Source organism: Ranitomeya imitator, chromosome 1 (genome assembly GCF_032444005.1).
Source record: "Ranitomeya imitator isolate aRanImi1 chromosome 1, aRanImi1.pri, whole genome shotgun sequence".
Classification (NCBI taxonomy): Eukaryota; Metazoa; Chordata; class Amphibia; order Anura; family Dendrobatidae; genus Ranitomeya; species Ranitomeya imitator.
In genome coordinates, this window is record NC_091282.1 from 266,032,359 (window position 1) to 266,048,019 (window position 15,661).

Consider the following 15,661-nt stretch of genomic DNA (forward strand, 5'->3'; position numbering starts at 1 on the left):
AACTGGTATCAACTAATATACAATTACTATTAGATTGTAATATTGCTCTTTTTATGTTGCATTGTTTTTTTAAATTTAGTAGCAGTTTGATGTAATTCAGTCATTATAGTAAAAGGTGTATGGTGGTATCATTGGTCTTTGTATAGAATGTTTCATGTAGAGGTAATGGTGATATTATAATACTACAGTCATGGACAAAAATTTTGAGAATGAGACAAATATTAATTTTTCCAAAGTCTACTGCTTCATTTTTTCTAATGGCAATTTGCATATACTCCTGAATGTCAGAGTGATCAGCTTAACAGCAATTACTGTACTTGCAAAGTCAATATTTGCCCAGAAAATGAACTTTAACCCCCAAAACACATTTCAACATCATTGCAGTCCTGCCTTAAAAGGAGCAGCTAACATCGTTTTAGTGATTGATCCATTAACACAGGTGTGGGTGTTGATGAGGACAGGGCTGGCGATCAATCAGTCATGATTAAGTAAGAATGACATCACTGGACACTTTAAAAGGAGGCTGCTGCTTGGTATCTTTGTTTCTCTTCAGTTAACCATGGCTATCTCTAAAGAAACACGTGCAGCCATCATTGCACTGCACAAAAATGGCCTAACAGGGTAGAGTATCGCAGCTATAAAGATTGCACCTCAGTCAACAATCTATCACATCATCAAGAACTTCAAGGAGAGAGCTTCCATTGTTGTCAAAATGGCTCCAGGGCGCCCAAGAAAGACCAGCAAGTGCCAGGACCGTATCTTAAAACTGTTTCAGCTGCGGGATCGGACTACCAGCAGTGCCGAGCTTGCTCAGGAATGGCAGCAGGCTGGTGTGAGTGCTTCGGCATGCACTGTGAGGCGGAGACTCTTTGAACAAGGCCTGGTTTCAAGGAGGGCAGCAAATTCTGCAAAAGGTACAGGGAGTGGACTATTGAGGACTGGGGCAAAGTCATTTTCTCTGATGAATCCCCTTTTCGATTGTTTGGGACATCTGGAAAACAGCTTATTCAGAGAAGAAGAGGTGAGCGCTACCACCAGTCTTGTCTCATGCCAACTGTATAGCATCCTGAAACCATTCATGTGTGAGGTTGCTTCTCAGCCAAGGGAATCGGCTCACTCACAGTCTTGCCTAAAAACACAGCCATGAATAAAGAATGGTACCAGAATTTCCTCCAAGAGCAACTTCTCCCAACCGTCCAAGAGCAGTTTGGCGCCCAACAATGCCTTTTCCAGCATGATGGAGCACCTTGCTAAAGCAAAGGTGATAACTAAATGGCTCATGGAACAAAACATAGAGATTTTGGGTCCATGGCCTGGAAACTCCCCAGATCTTAATCCCATTGAGAACTTGTGGTCAATCATCAAGAGACGGGTGGACAAACAAAAACCAACAAATTCTGGCAAAATGCAAGCATTGATTATTCAAGAATGGACTGCTATCAGTCAGGATTTGGTCCAGAAGTTGATTGAGAGCATGCCAGGGAGAATTGCAGAGGTCTTGAAGAAGAAGGGTCAACACTGCAAATATTGACTTGCTGCATTAACTCATTCTAACTGTCAATATAACCTATTGGTACTCATAATATGATTGCAATTTTATTTCTGTATGTGATATAAACATCAGACAAACACTAATAAAAACCAGAGGGCAGCAGATCATGTAAAAATATAATTTTGGTGTCATTCTCAAAAATTTTGGCCATGACTGTATGTATTCGCTGTGTAGTGGTGATATTAGTAGGCACTGTGTAGCCATATTGTTGTATGTATGTTTGGAAGTAAGCTCTGTTATGGTACCATATCTGAGCGTAAGCTTGGTTCTGGTATTGTATCAATGTAGCAATCTAGATTATGGTACCATATGTATGCCGTAATCTCGGTTGTGCTCCAGTTTCTATGTAGCATTATTGGTTCCATGTAGTAGACTTATTAAGTTTGGTTCTGCTCCCTTATCTCTGTAGTAAGCTCGGTTCTGCTCCCATATCTCTGCAGTAAGCTCGGTTCTGCTCCCATATCTCTGTAGTAAGCTCGGTTCTGCTCCCATACCTCTGTAGTAAGCTACATTTTGCTCCCATATCTCTGGAGTAAGCTCAATTCTGCTCCCATATTTCTGTAGTAAGCTCGATTCTGCTCCCATATCTATGGAATAAGCTTGGTTCTGCTACCATATCTATGCAGCAAGCTCTGTTCTGTTGCCATATCTATGTATCAGCCTGTTTTTAAAGCCTGTTATCACTCCTACTTTAATGCAGTGGCCAGTGATAAGCAGGGAAAAAAAGGGCCACCGCAACTCGAGGGCCACTGCCTTGTGATTGACCCCCAGACTGAAAAGTGCCAGCCAGCCCCTGCTCTCAAGTGACCATATTTTGGAAATTACACCCCTCTAGAAGTTTATCTACATGTGTTGTGATGATTTAGACTCCATGTGTGTTTTCCAGAATTTATAGAAGCAAACAGCAGTGAATGTTGCAGAGTGACAATTTCAAATCTAACAGTTTAGTGCCCAGTACATTTTTGTGCCAGGTACATTTTCTCATCACTACAGAAATGCCAAACATGTAGATACTATTTGCTGCTAAGGCACACTGTTGAGCTCAGAAGGGAGAGGGGCATTTTCATTTGGAAGCACAGAATTCTCTGGATTTCTTTTAGGAGGTGAGGAGCCGCCAGTAGCGTGGAGGCCTAGTATATTTCCACTGACAGATGATGGATCTCAGTGGGGACTTGATTTTCTTGTGGATTAAGCTGAAGTTTTTGTTGGGAACATTTTGCATAACATTTTGCATCATATGTACCCTGAACTCTACGCTGAGCACTTAGGCCTCTTTCACACATCAGTTTATCGCCGTCAGGCAAAATCCAGCGTCGCGCCGGAGCAGTGGATCCGGCATAAATTGTGGAAAACTAATGCGACAGATCCGGTTTTTCGCTGGAACTGTCTAGCGCATCCGGCTAAAAACCGGATCCGTTCCATCCATTTTGCATCGGTATCGTCTGGTTTTTTATCTGTTTTATGTTGGATCCGGTTTTTAAAACGCCCTTGGGAGGCTCACAAACGTGACTGGTTACTGAAAACCTATATATACAGTGTTCCTACAGCCCATCTTTGACAGGATGTAGAGGAAAAAGTGCAGGTTGTAGAGGATCAAGTGGCTGGCGTAGATAGAAGGCTTGATAGCAAACATTCTGAAGATTACTTTGGATTTTACTGTTGAGGCAAATCGTTTGAAAGCGATTGTGCTGGAGAAGGAGTGAGAGAGACAGCAGTGCATCATGCATCAGCGGCGACGGTGTTTTTGGATTCACCCAATAACAGCACAGAGAATGACGCATGGTTTTTTTTCTACTTTATACATGGAGCTATGAGGAATTCCCGAGAAGTTTTTCAGATACGTGCGGATGAAAGCAGAGAACTTCGACTTGTTGGTGGAGCGGATTGGACACCTCATCGCAAGAAGTGACACATATTGCCGCTTCTCCATTTCACCGGAGGAGCGTCTGATGGTGACTCTTAGGTAAGCCATTTTTACTGTATCTCTTACTGTTAAAGCACACTTATAACTGTAATGTTGTTGCTGGTAGTTTTTAATAATTATTTTTATTGTGTCTCCAACTGTTAAAGCTGACTTATAACTGTAATATTATTGCTGGTATTTTGTACTAATTTTTGTATTCTTTTTTTCAGATTCCTTGCAACTGGAGAATTTATTTCGTCACTACATTTTCAGTTTAGATTTGAGATTTCTACAATATCGGGGATTGTGAAGCATACGTGCCATGCATTGTGGGACTCTTTACATGGCGAGTTTATACCACATTCCACAACAGAGAGTTGGCTGAAGATTGCTGAAAAATTTCAACAAATTTGTCAGTTTCCCAATTGCTTGGGTGCAGTGGACGGGAAACATATCCGCGTTGTGAAACCTGCTGCATCTGGATCGGAATTTTTTATCTACAGAAAATATTTCTCCATGTGCTCATGGCCATTTGCGATGCAGAATACAAATTTATAGCAGTCGATATTGGGGCTTATGGCCACTCCAATGATTCCCAAGTCTTTAAACAGTCTGCAATGGGGCGTCATCTCTATGGAAACACATTCCAATTTCCATCACCAAGAACGCTACCTGAAACCTCGGGGCTGCCAATGCCTTTCGTATGTGTTGGAGATGAAGCCTTTCAACTGTCAGAACACCTGCTTAAGCCTTACTCAAGTAGTAGATTGACGCCAACTAAAAGAATTTTTAACTACCGACTAACACGAGCACGGAGAATGGTGGAGTGCGCAAGTTCTGTTAATATCTATCAACCTGAAGACTGACACTGTTGATGAGGTGGTTAAAGCTTGTGTGGTCCTTCACAATTTTGTTATATGCAAGGAACAGATTTGCATTGATGGCAGCTTAGAAGAAACCACCTTGCCTGATTATCACAACATTACTTATAAAAGTTCTGTGTCAGTTTCCAGAATGAGAGACAAATTTGCTGAATAATTTCACCACAAGGAAGAGTAGACTGGCAGGATGAGAGAGTGTGAAAAATTTGTCTTGGACCATATTACCCAAAGCATTTGACCTTTTTTTTACCCAAAGTATTGTATCTGGTTGGGATTTACCCAAAGCTTTTAACATGTTTAACCCAATGTATTGTGCCTGTTTGGTTGTATTGTACCTGGTTGGGATTTACGCAAAGTTTTTAACATGTTTAACCCAATGTATTGTAATAGTTTGGTTGTATTGTACCTGGTTTAGATTTACCTAAATTTATTTTACATGTTTAACCCAATGTATTGTACCTGTTTGGTTGTATTGTACCTGGTTGGGATTTACCCAAAGTTGTTTTTACATGTTTTACCCAATGTATTGTACCTGTTTGGTTGTATTGTACCTTATTAACCAAAAGTATTGTACCTGGTTGGGTTTTACCCAAAGTATTGTAAGTATTTAACCTTATAATGCAATAAATGAAAGACAAGAAATGTAAAACCAAAACATTGTTTAATTTACAAATTAACAAAAGTTTCCTAAATTTAAAAAGTGTGGGGTGGAGATAATACTGAAGGCGCTGTCGGATTGGGACACTTCGACTGTGGGAGTGTGGAGAGAGGAATGTAGTGGTGGTAATGACGGATCAGTTGGTAAAGGTGAAGGGGTGGAGAAAGAAATAGAACGTGTGGACTTAAAAGCGGGAGTAGTGTTGTGATTTTGGAAGGTTTGAGGGGTGGAGTGGAGGGATTGGGAGGCAGAAGAGGATGTGGGTGGAGAAGAGGGTTGTGTTTGGGGCATGATGGGTGTTGAAGGAGACTGGTGGTAGTGGGCAGAGTGTAGAGGTTGGGCAGGGAGTGGAGGCGCAGGTGATATGGTTGTGAACTGGTACAGGGCAGGATGCTGGTATTGTATAGGAGGGGGAGGAGGGACAGTGGCTGGAGAGAGGGCATGTGCGAGGGGAACTACTGGGGTGGGTGGAGGAGCATGGGAGCTAACATCAAACTCGCACACAGGTACACTTACATGCATCTGCTGATCAGGAGATAGCTTGTCCATGCGCTCGAGTACTGACTGAAAAAAGGTGTGGTTTGGAGATTTACTTGCATCTGAATGCATCCTATCCAGGCATGTGTGCAACCCAAGAATACTGTTGCTGAGCAAATTAAATCCTGCAGTTATTTTCTCAGACAACAGTTTGAGACAGTTCTGGAAGGCTGCATTCAGATACAAGAACTCGGCCGCAAAGCTCTTTTCCTGACCCCTCTGGCGCTGCCGCCCAGCACCCACAGGTGTTGTAGAGGTGGCAGCATCAGAGGGGTGGGGTACAGGAAAAGCTATATCCTCACTAGCAACTTCATGTAACTTAGTCAGCCACGATTCTCCAGTGCTGGTGGATGGGACCGAGGGATCAGATGGGAGGGAAAGGTGCAGAGGAGTCGGGTCTGTCAAAGTGTCCCTCGGTGGCGGACTCCTGAGGGATCGCTTCAGAAGGGTTGAAGTCTGCAGGCTCTCAAGTGCTGCAGGTGGTGCTGTTGAAAAAAGAAAATAAATTGACATTGCTTGGCCCTGGCTGAAACCCCAAAAAAGTGTAAGACATGTAAATATTTTTTATTAAATGGGGTGGGTAATATTTACCTTCTGCTCACCATCACTGACCGGAGGAACGACAGGGTCCTTGCATACTTGTACTTGCTCCTGCGTCCTCCCGATCCACTTGGGGCCTGCATCTCTTTGTTGAATTCCTTCTTGAAGTGATCCTTGATTGATCGCCACCACTTGACAACTCTCTTGCCTGTAAAGTGAAAGCACAAATTGGTTAGTATACAATACATTACATCCAGCAACATAACTGAACTGTGAATACTTGCGCGCTTGATTCTGGGCCCGAACATCGATGTCCTCCCAGTTGTCCACAAGTTGTTGGCATACTTGCTCCCAGAGCCGACGGGTAACACCAAGATCTGTGTGACAGCGGTCCCCCATGTTCCACAGCGTCTCCCGCTCTCGTAGTAGATCGATGAGGAGGTCGATAGCTAGCCCGACCTCCACACCGTCCGAGTCAGTAGCACGCTGTGAAGCCTGTTATAATATACAAAAAACAAAGACATTAGACTCAAAACAACATAAAGTGGAAATTAAAAAAATGATACTTACTCGATGGCGACCGCCTTGATGCTCACGCCTTGGGAGGACCTCTTGATTGAGCTGCAGAATCAGAAGACTAAAAGAAAAAAAAATTATGTGCTTGGATTTAGGCTATGTGTTGTGCGTACAGTGATGCCTGTAATAATCTGTTTTTGTGTTGTGTGTACTGTGATGTGTGTGATGTGGTTTTGCGATGCATGTAAACTTACCAATAGGGGAGCCCGCTCCAGGTATCTCTCCACCCTTTATGTCCCCTTCTGGAAGCACCTCTTCTGCAGCTTCCTGTTATACAAAAATGATATATTAATTATATATATAGATATATATTACATGAACATCCCCAACAACAAAAAACCGTGAACAAATCCCCCCAAAAATACATTTATTTACCCCACAGCGCTGACGACGCAGGCGAGGGCTCCCAGATGAAGACATGGCTGCCTATGGCTGGCTCTAGCTGTAGCTGGCTGTGGCTGTAGCTGACTGCTGGCTGGAGGCGGCTGCTGGCTAGAGCTGTAGCTGGCTGGCTGTGGCTGTAGCTGGCTGTGGCTGTAGCTGGCTGTAGCTGGCTGTGGCTTTAGCTGGCTGGCTTGGCTGCTGGCTGGCTGGCCTGGAGCAGGTTCAGCTCTGGCTCTGGCAGCAGGTTCAGCTCTGGCTCTGGGCAGCAAGTTCAGCTCTGGCTCTGGTGGCAGGTTCAGCTCTGGCTCTGGTGGCAGGTTTAGCTCTGGCTCTGGCAGCAGGTTCAGCTCTGGCTCTGGTGGCAGGTTCAGATCTTCAGGCAGGTGTTCTCTATCGTCTTGTTGGCTGGTAAATGGATGAGTGAAGACCTACTTGGCTGGCATTATATCTGTTTCCAAATTTTTGGCTGGCCAATTGTATAGGAGCATGCTGAGATTAAAAAAAACGGAATCTGGCACTGGATACGTCATTTGCCGGCGTCTTCCGACTCAACAGGTTTATAGAGTGGGTCTTTCTAGACATGGTGATATCAAATATGTGTATTTCCTTTTAGTTTTGGTTTTTTTTTTTTTTTTTTTTTATATTTTTACACTTGTTTTAAACATTTTTTCTCTAGTCACCTTCCACGACAGCATAGGAGGTTGTCTCCACGCTTTAATGGGGGACAGGAAGCACAAGTGGTTAAAAGACCCTCCCATCTTCTAAACCTCAGTGTCTTTCCTTTCCCTCATGGGGCATGGAGAGATTAACCGGTAGGCTGTGTGGCCAGTGACTGCAGCGTTACCTTGTTCTATATTAGCCAGGCAGTGGCATTCGAGTTCTTCCTCCGCAATGAAGCTGCTCCCATCTCCCCCCTTGTGGTGGATCCCAGGACCTGTCCTGGCCCTCCTGCGCCTCCTATGGGGGTAAAGTGGACCAGTGACCCCCGGCCAGAGGCCTCCAGCAGCTGTCCAGCTATCCTTCTCCCGCGCGCGCTGCTCAATGAACCCGAAAGTGACACCAAAACGCTTCCGGGTTGTGTGTTCAGTGTGGAGCGCATGTACTTCCGGAGTTTTGCCGTCATGGCCCCTGGAGGACTGAGCGGCATGTGGAGCACGCCAAAATATTAAAGCCTGCTCAGGACCCAGGGAGAAGGAGGTGGAAAACGTTTCCACGCTGGGGGAGGGTTTAAGGATATAAACCCTCCAGAAGACGCCAGGTAAGAAAGATGGATGGTGTTCCTGCAAGCCCTGTGTCTGCAAAGCCCAGCGCCACCCCTGCCCCAGTAAGTGGTGGGTTTTTAGGGAAGATCCTACTACAGGCATTCTAGGTAGCTGTGTGTGTCACTCCTCTCCCTTCTCTGTTGTAGGGATTCAAGGCTACACGCAAGCCCTCAAAGTCAGTGCCCAGATGTGCAATCTGCCTCAAAAAACTCCCATCAAAATGGGACAAGAATTTGTGCTATGAGTGCACAGACACAGTAATTAGGGCTGAACATACCTCCCTAATAGAAGAAATAAGATCCGTTGTGAAAAATGAGGTTCAGTCATCTCTCACAAGCCTGACACCTCCTACCAGTACTCCGCTATCCCCTGGCCCTTCAGCTCCTAAGAAAATGAAAATATATATTGAACCCTCTGAATCTGACTCAGACGGTTCTGTGAGTTCCACCTCGCTAAAGTGGGATGAATCCTCACCCAGAAGACCTTCTGAAAAGAGGAAATATTTTTTTCTCTATGTCGTATAGCCGCTAGAGCAATGGCTCAGTCTAACTCCGCTAGAAGAGCTTTATGTTTGAAAATGTGGAGTGCTGACGTCACATCCAAAATTAAAATCTGCTCTATCCCGTTTAAGGGTGTATATGTATTTGGGCCTGCCCTTGACGACATTTTGGAAAAGGCCACAGATAAAAAGAAGTCTCTGCCAGAACAAAAAATAGCAAAAAAGCGTTTTTTTCGTTTCCCCTTACCTCAAACTGCTCAAATGGGAAGGGAAAAACAGGAAGTTGGTGCTATGCTAATGGGAGAGGAAAAAATATCCTTGTTTCCCAAAAACAACAGGTAGACAAGCAATGACTCGGATGCTGTAGGAGGGAGTCTCTCAAGATTCCTTCACCAATGGACATAAATTTCAGAAAACCATTGTGTAACAAATATTATCAGAGAGGGGCTATTAATAGAATTTCAATCTCACCCCCCTCAGGGGTTACGAGTCACTTCTCTTCCCTCACCAACTTCCCAAAATCTCCTAATATCAGGTCTTCAGAGTCTTCTGAAAACGAATGTAATTTCCCCAGTGCCAAATCAGGAGCTAGGAGAAGATCACTATTCCCAACTTTTTATAGTTAGGAAACTGTCTGGGGATGCACGAATAATAATAAATCTAAAGGGTCTAAATCGTCATGTTCTATACCGAAGATTCAAAATGGAGTCAGTACAAACGGCGATTCCATTGATAAGGCCACAATTCGTGATGGTAACGATCGATCTAAAAGATGCCTATTTTCATATTCCTATTCATCCCTGTCACAGAAAATGTCTAAGATTTGCAGTTCTCCAAAATCAACAGATAAAACACTACCAATACAATGTACTCCCATTCGGAATATCTTCAGCTCCAAGAATATTTAAAAAAATTGTGGCAGAGACGGTAACTAGGGTTGAGCGAAACGGGTCGAACATTTTCAAAAGTCGCCGACTTTTGGCTAAGTCGGGGTTTCATGAAACCCGATCCGACCCCTGTGCGGGGTCGGCCATGCGGTACGCGACTTTCGCGCCAAAGTCGCGTTTCAATGACGCGAAAAGCGCCATTTCTCAGCCAATGAAGGTAAACGCAGAGTGTGGGCAGCGTGATGACATAGGTCCTGGTCCCCACCATCTTAGAGAAGGGCATTGCAGTGATTGGCTTGCTGTCTGCGACGTCACAGGGGCTATAAAGAGGCGTTCCCGCCGACCGCCATCTTACTGCTGCTGATCTGAGCTTAGGGAGAGGTTGCTGCCGCTTTGTCAGAAGCAGGGATAGCGTTAGGCAGGGTCCATTAACCACAAAACCGCTTGTGCTGCAGCGATTTGCACTGTCCAACACCACCCTCGGTGTGCAGGGACAGTGGAAGTTTTTTTTTTTTTTTTTTTCCCCTCAGCGCTGTAGCTCATTGGGCTGCCCTAGAAGGCTCCCTGATAGCTGCATTGCTGTGTGTACGCCGCTGTGCAAACCAACTGCTTTTTTCAAAGCACAAATCCTCTTGTTCCTTCCTTTCTGCACAGCTATCTTTTTTGTTTGTCCACACTTTTTATTTCATTTGTGCATCAGTCCACTCCTTATTGCTGCCTGCCATACCTGGCTGAGATTACTGCAGGCAGGGAGATAGTAGCTGCCTGCCATACCTGGCTGAGATTACTGCAGGCAGGGAGATAGTAATTGTAGGACATTCCCTGTTTTTTTTTTTTTTTTTTTTTTTGGTGGGAGATTAAGATTGGCAATTTGGCATTTCTGCTAGAGTGCCATCCCTGTGTGTGCCATCTCTCTCACATAGTGGGCCATAGAAAGCCTTTTCATTTTTCTGTATTTTTTTTTGTGGGGTGTATAAATTCTCCCTGATAAAAATACAGTGGGAGATTAATATTGGCCTTTGGGCTTGTGTGCCAGTCCTGAGTGTGCCATCTCTCTCACAAATAGTGGGCCATAGAAAGCCTATTTTATTTTTTTGGGGGTTTTATAAATTCTCCCTGAAAAAAAGGGAGATTAATATTGGCCTCTGGGCTTGTGTGCCAGTCCTGAGCGTGCCATCTGTGCCAGCCCTGAGCGTGCCATCTCTCTCACAAATAGTGGGCCATAGAAAGCCTATTTATTTTTTTTTTTGGTTTTATAAATTCTCCCAGAAAAAAAGGGAGATTAATATTGGCCTCTGGGCTTCTGTGCCAGTCCTGAGCGTGCCATCTGTGCCAGTCCTGAGCGTCCCATCTCTCTCACAAATAGTGGGCCATAGAAAGCCTATTTTATTTTTTTGGGGGGTTTTATAATTTCTCCCTGAAAAAAAGGGAGATTAATATTGGCCTCTGGGCTTGTGTGCCAGTCCTGAGCGTGCCATCTGTGCCAGCCCTGAGCGTGCCATCTCTCTCACAAATAGTGGGCCATAGAAAGCCTATTTTTTTTTTTTTTTTGTTTTATAAATTTTCCCTGAAAAAAGGGAGATTAATATTGGCCTCTGGGCTTGTGTGCCAGTTGTGAGCGTGCCATCTGTGCCAGTCCTGAGCGTGCCATCTCTCTCACAAATAGTGGGCCATAGAAAGCCTATTTAAATATTTTTTTGGTTTTATAAATTCTCCCAGAAAAAAAGGGAGATTAATATTGGCCTCTGGGCTTCTGTGCCAGTCCTGAGCGTGCCATCTGTGCCAGTCCTGAGCGTCCCATCTCTCTCACAAATAGTGGGCCATAGAAAGCCTATTTTATTTTTTTTTTGGGTTTTAGAAATTCTCCCTGGAAAAAAAAAGGGAGATTAATATTGCCCTTTGGGCTTGTGTGCCAGTACTAAGCGTTCTCTCTCTCTCTCTCTCTCTCTCTCTCTCTCTCTCTCCAATTGTGGTCCATAGAAAGCCTATATTTTTTTTCCTTGATTTGGGTTCTAAAATCTACCAGAGAAAATAACTACATCAATCATTGGTAGAAAAATATTGGCCTCTGGGTTTGTGTGCCACTCCTGACTCCTGGGTGCGTCATCTCTCAGTCAGTGGGCCATAGAACGCCTATTTTTGGTTTTATTTGTTTTCTAAATTCTCCCTGAAAAAATCATTTTATTTTATTTGGTTTCTAAATTCTTCCTGATAAAATCACATTTTTTTTATTATTTTTTTTTCTAAAGTCTCCCTGAAAAAAAAAAAAAAAAACAGTGGGAGATTAATATTGGCCTTTCTGCTTGTGTGCCAGTCTTGACTCCTGGGTGCGTCATCTCTCAGTCAGTGGGCCATAGAACGCCTATTTTTGGTTTTATTTGTTTTCTAAATTCTCCCTGAAAAAATCATTTTATTTTATTTGGTTTCTAAATTCTTCCTGATAAAATCACATTTTTTTTATTATTTTTTTTTCTAAAGTCTCCCTGAAAAAAAAAAAAAAAAACAGTGGGAGATTAATATTGGCCTTTCTGCTTGTGTGCCAGTCTTGACTCCTGGGTGCGTCATCTCTCAGTCAGTGGGCCATAGAACGCCTATTTTTGGTTTTATTTGTTTTATAAATTCTCCCTGAAAAAATCATTTTATTTTATTTGGTTTCTAAATTCTTCCTGATAAAATCATATTTTTTTTATTATTTTTTTTTCTAAAGTCTCCCTGAAAAAAAAAAAAAAAAAAAACAGTGGGAGATTAATATTGGCCTTTCTGCTTGTGTGCCAGTCTTGACTCCTGGGTGTGCCATCTCTCTCTCTCTCTCTCTCTCTCTCCAATTGTGGTCCATAGAAAGCCTACATTTTTTTTCCTTGATTTGGGTTCCAAAATCTACCAGAGAAAATAACTCCATCAATCATTGGTAGAAAAATATTGGCCTCTGGGCTTGTGTGCCACTCCTGATTCCTGTGTGCGTCATCTCTCACTCAGTGGCCCATAGAAAGCATATAGTTTGTTACATTTGTTTTCTAAATTCTCCCTGCAAAAATCTTTTTTTTTTTTTTGGGGGGGTTTCTAAAGTGTTCCTGAAAAAAATAAAAATAAAAAAAAAATAATAGTGTGACATTAATATTAACATTTGTGCTTCAGTGACAGTCCTGCGTGTGGGGCATCTCTCTAATTTGCAGCCACCAAAAAAAGAGTGTGTAACATTGGGCCTGATTTTCGCTGTGGTCTCACCAACCTGTAAAGGGGTAGCTAAATCATACTGAAGTTATAGCTCACCGTGTAAGTTGTGTGACTACAACAAATAACGTTAGTTTGGTTACATTTTTAAAACAATGAGGAAGTCTAGTGGAAGAGGTCGTGGCCGGGGGCGTTCATTGTCAGCTGGTAATGAGGGTAGTGGTAGTGGTGGAGCATCAGGTGGTCGTGGGGGAAAAAATATTGCACCTAAGTCTGGAGCTGTGGAGCCAGGTTCGTCGTCCGGCTACACAAGGCCTCGAACGCTCCCTTTTCTGGGATTAGGAAAACCGCTTTTAAAGCCGGAGCAGCAAGAGCAAGTTTTGGCTTATCTTGCTGACTCAGCCTCTAGCTCTTTTGCCTCATCTCGTGAAACTGGTAAAAGTAAAAGCAGCGCGTCGTTAGTGGATGTTCACGGTCAGGGACAAGTCACTTCCTTGTCCTCTTCAGCAAAAACAACAACAGAGAAGAATGCAGCAGGCGACACAACGGGTTACTCCATGGAGCTCTTTACACATACCGTCCCTGGCTTAGAAAGTGAAGCAGTTAACAGTCCATGCCCATTACAAATTGAATCTGACATGGAGTGCACTGACGCACAGCCACAGCCAGACTACTATGCTGGTCCTTTGACTCAGACCACAACATTGCCCTCGCAGGGTGCTGATCAAGAATCAGACCCTGATGAGACTATGTTGCCCCATCACGAACGCTATACCACCGAACGACACGGTGACACAGACGAAGTTGCGCAGGAGGTACAAGAAGAGTTATTAGATGACCCAGTTCTTGACCCCGATTGGCAGCCATTGGGGGAACAGGGTGCAGGCGGCAGCAGTTCTGAAGCAGAGGAGGAGGAGGGGCCGCAGCAGGCATCAACATCGCCACAGGTTCCATCTGCCGGGCCCGTATCTTGCCCAAAACGCGTGGCAAAGCCAAAACCTGGTGGAGGACAGCGTGGCCATCCGGTTAAAGCTCAGTCTGCAATGCCTGAAAAGGTATCCGATGCTAGAAAGAGTGCAGTCTGGCATTTTTTTAAACAACATCCAATTGATCAGCGCAAAGTCATCTGTCAAAAATGTTCTACTTCCTTAAGCAGAGGTCAGAATCTGAAAAGTCTCAATACTAGTTGCATGCATAGACATTTAACCACCATGCATTTGAAAGCTTGGACTAACTACCAAACGTCCCTTAAGGTTGTTGCACCCTCGGCCAATGAAGCTAGTCATCAACGCAACATCCCTTCCGGCAGTGTAGGACCACCATTTAGCGCACCACCTGCTGTATCTGTGCAGGTATCTTTGCCAGGCCAAAGCAGTCAGGGTCAGGGAATCACCAGTTTCGTAGTAGGAAACACTGCATCTAGGGCACCGGCGGCAACAATACCATCTCCCACCGTCTCTCAGTCTGCCATGTCCACCGGCACCCCCGCTAGTTCCACGATCTCCAGCTCTCCAGTCCAGCTCACCCTACATGAGACTATGGTTAGAAAAAGGAAATACTTAGCCTCGCATCCGCGTACACAGGGTTTGAACGCCCACATAGCTAGACTAATCTCGTTAGAGATGATGCCCTACCGGTTAGTTGAAAGCGAAGCTTTCAAAGACCTGATGGACTACGCTGTACCACGCTACGAGCTACCCAGTCGACACTTTTTTTCCAGAAAAGCCATCCCAGCCCTCCACCAGCATGTTAAAGAGCGCATCGTCCATGCACTCAGGCAATCTGTGAGCACAAAGGTGCACCTGACAACAGATGCATGGACCAGTAGGCATGGCCAGGGACGTTACGTGTCCATCACGGCACACTGGGTAAATGTGGTGGATTCAGGGTCCACAGGGGACAGCAAGTTTGGGACAGTTCTGCCTAGCCCACGGTCTAGTAAACAGTTGTCTGTAGCCGTTCGCACCCCCTCCTCCTCCTCCTCCTCCTCGTCCTCCTGCAGAAGCAAGAGCTCGTCCACAGACCGCAGTCGCACAAACACTCCATCCGCACCTGCCACTGTTGCACACCAGGTCTCCCATTATGGGGCAGCTACTGGCATACGTCAGCAGGCTGTATTGGCTATGAAGTGTTTGGGCGACAATAGACACACCGCGGAAGTTCTGTCCGAGTTCTTGCAGCAAGAAACGCAGTCGTGGCTGGGCACTGTAGATCTTGAGGCAGGCAAGGTAGTGAGTGATAACGGAAGGAATTTCATGGCTGCCATCTCCCTTTCCCAACTGAAACACATTCCTTGCCTGGCTCACACCTTAAACCTGGTGGTGCAGTGCTTCCTGAAAAGTTATCCGGGGTTATCCGACCTGCTCCTCAAAGTGCGTGGACTTTGCGCACATATCCGCCGTTCGCCTGTACACTCCAGCCGTATGCAGACCTATCAGCGTTCTTTGAACCTTCCCCAGCATCGCCTAATCATAGACGTTGCAACAAGGTGGAACTCAACACTGCACATGCTTCAGAGACTGTGCGAACAGAGGCGGGCTGTTATGTTTTTGTGGGAGGATACACATACACGGGCAGGCAGTAGGATGGCAGACATGGAGTTGTCAGGTGTGCAGTGGTCGAAGATTCAAGACATGTGTCAAGTCCTTCAGTGTTTTGAGGAATGCACACGGCTGGTTAGTGCAGACAACGCCATAATAAGCATGAGCATCCCCCTAATGCGTCTGCTGATGCAAAGTTTGACGCACATAAAGGATCAGGCGTCTGCACCAGAGGAAGAGGAAAGCCTTGATGACAGTCAGCGATTGTCTG

The 15,661-nt window shown here is 44.7% G+C and overlaps 1 protein-coding gene across 1 annotated transcript in view; it reads left to right on the top strand.

The window, feature by feature from the left end:
* Positions 1-15,661, top strand: part of TMEM132C (transmembrane protein 132C) — a 1,168,692-nt gene that overhangs the window by 504,434 nt on the left and 648,597 nt on the right. The window lies entirely within an intron of this gene.